Below are 2,644 nucleotides of genomic sequence, written 5' to 3'. Positions count from 1 at the left end.
AATTGGAAAGTACTGTAAGTACCCCTTTATCTTCCATGCATTTTTGTGCTTGCTTGCTGCTGCTGCTGCTCTGTGTGTGGGGTGTGTGGTGTGTGTGTGTGTGTGTGTTTTGTGTGTGTGTTTGTGTGTGTGTTTCTTTCTTTCTTTTTTTCATACTTTGATATGAAAGATAAAAGGGTAACAAAAAATTTTGTAACATTTTTATTTTAAATTGATCTAGAAAAAAAACGTTCCATTCAAAATCTAAGGGGATATTTGTAATGGTAATCATTAATATAGTTTGAAGATATTGTTACCCCATAAGGTAACTTATGGTAACTTAATACTCAAAATATAATAAAAAGGGGTAGTGTAACTTACAATAAGGGACCTAATGATAAATAATTTCACATCTAAAAGAAGACAGTCAGTTTTCCCAAAAAGTCCTTTAGTTGTTCCAGGAATTATTTTTTTCAGATTTTTTGCTTTCCTGACCCGTAAGGGATGGAGAGCTTTTTGCACTTAGGAGCTGGGAAACAGATTTTTTCCCCATGGCATAATTTTGATAATAAAAAGTTATTGATTTCACAGTGAATCAAGAAAACATGACTGCTTTGCTGACAGTGGACAACTTCACCTTCTTTGGGGAACCTCTAGGTTATGGGGAGCCTCGAAGTCACCCGAGGAGCAATTATGGGATGGATTAAGAAATTTATGACTGTTTTTTGGAACGAGTGTTAAGGAGAGAAGGTAGAGGGGGGATATCTTATTACACTGTTTCACTAACTCTTTTATAACTCAAAACTGTATATTTGAAGTAGAGGACCAATTTGTACCATTCAAGAGTTTTTTTATTCCTTTTCTTTTCAAGAAGGGAATCTTGTTAATACATTGTACAAAGAGCTGAGGTTTTGATGATTTTTAATACTTTTGGACTCTGATTGTGCAAGGTGAATTTTTTTTTTTTTTTTTTTTTTTTTTTTTTTTTTTTTTTTTTTTTTTTTTTTTTTTTTCCCCCAAGCAATGCACACACTCAAATTAATCAAGAAAAAACAGCAAGTTTTATTAAGAAAAAAGTAATACTGAAAATGTTAAAATACCTGCTAATTTTTTACAGAGGTCACCCTTTGCCTCAAAACAAAAAGGGAGTCCCCAAAAAAAAACCAAATTTGACTCCAAAGAAAGGATATACATAAAAGAAATCAAAACCTACACCAAAAAACCAAAACGAAACCCAAGACAAAGGCTAAATCAGCCAAGCAAAAGTCAGTGGAGAAAATGGCTAAACCAGCTCAGGGGCAGAAACTTCTGATGAAGAATATCAAGTGATCACAGGTTTAAATTAATTAATTATTTTTTTACTCATATTAGACGGAAAGCGTTAAAGATAAATAAAAACATATTTAGTAGATAATATATTTTAGACATATATATCTTCAACTGAGTCTAAAGATTTAGGTGATAAATTTTTCTTTGGGCCAGCCACCTATTTGTTACTACTATAAGCATTAATGGACTCATTTTTCTTGAAAAAATACCATTAACTATGGGTTTCCCTGCTCAAGTTCACAGATACCCTCACTAGCCAGCAGAAAGGTGGCTATGAACTCATTCCCCTAACTGTATAATTACTTTGGATGAAGATGGCAGGAACATTGATAGTGATAAGGGGTGGTGTTCCTCTAAAGAATCTTACTAATTACATTACATATTCATCTTATTTCCTCTCTCTCTCTCTCTCTCTCTCTTTCTCTCTCTCTCTCTCTCTCTCTCTCTCTCTCTCTCTCTCTCTCTCTCTCTCTCTCTCTCTCTCTCTCTCTCTCTCTCTCTCTCTCTCTCTCTCTCTCATATACTGCTCAAGCCATTTGTTGCCATAATTCATTGATTACAGTAATGGGAATTTTTTTGATTCTGATTATGATATTGTTTCCATGTCAGTTTTTACAGAATATTGCACAGTAATCTCATAAGATTTAACCAGGGTTTTGATAAAACTTGTTCATCTAGGAAGAATTATGATACTGAATTCATCTCTCTTTTTTTTCCAGAAATTGCAGAAAGCGATGAGAGTGTAGCTTACATTAGCAGAGACTGACACTTTGGAAATTGGTCACCAGGCTGAAGCAGTAGTTAAAAATACTGAGTACAAATCAAGAAGAAAATAACACATGGCAGTAGACAAGGAAATATGTTTAGTAGTCCAGAAAGAAATTATCTTTACCAGGAAATAAAAAATGCAAAGTGCAGTGCCAGTACTCAGAGTATGGTGGGTTGCTCCTGGTAGTGTCATTGAGAGCTATATTACCAGAACTGGAAGCCCAAACGAATCAGGATAACAGCTGAAAACAAGAATGGAAATAGCTCAATGAACAAGAAGATGCAGAGCATTTCCAAAAATGTACAAAAGCCAGTAGACTCTCCCAGGAAGATCAACTATCACCAAAGGAAAAATCATTCCCTAAAGGTTAATGAAACACATGAAGAAGAACATAGTAACCAGCATGAAACAGAAGAAAATTAGTAGGAGTAGCATAATAATTATATTTCCCTCAGCCCTCTGGGTATAAGTGTTAGAGATGAACATAACGAGGTTAGTGAAACAGCAGCTCATAAAATATCAAAAACAAAGAGAATAGAGAAGAATAATGTACCAGGGTTAAAAAAA

General features: G+C 34.3%; 1 pseudogene; it reads left to right on the top strand.

The window, feature by feature from the left end:
• The first annotated feature begins 584 nt into the window (after window positions 1–584).
• LOC119570241 lies at window positions 585–2,634 on the top strand (annotated as a pseudogene).
• Window positions 2,635–2,644: the final 10 nt, after the last annotated feature.

The sequence above is a fragment of the Penaeus monodon genome, unplaced genomic scaffold (assembly GCF_015228065.2).
Source record: "Penaeus monodon isolate SGIC_2016 unplaced genomic scaffold, NSTDA_Pmon_1 PmonScaffold_23381, whole genome shotgun sequence".
NCBI lineage: Eukaryota > Metazoa > Arthropoda > Malacostraca > Decapoda > Penaeidae > Penaeus > Penaeus monodon.
The sequence above is the reverse complement of the archived record's forward strand: the minus strand, read 5'-3'. Positions and strand labels throughout refer to the sequence as shown.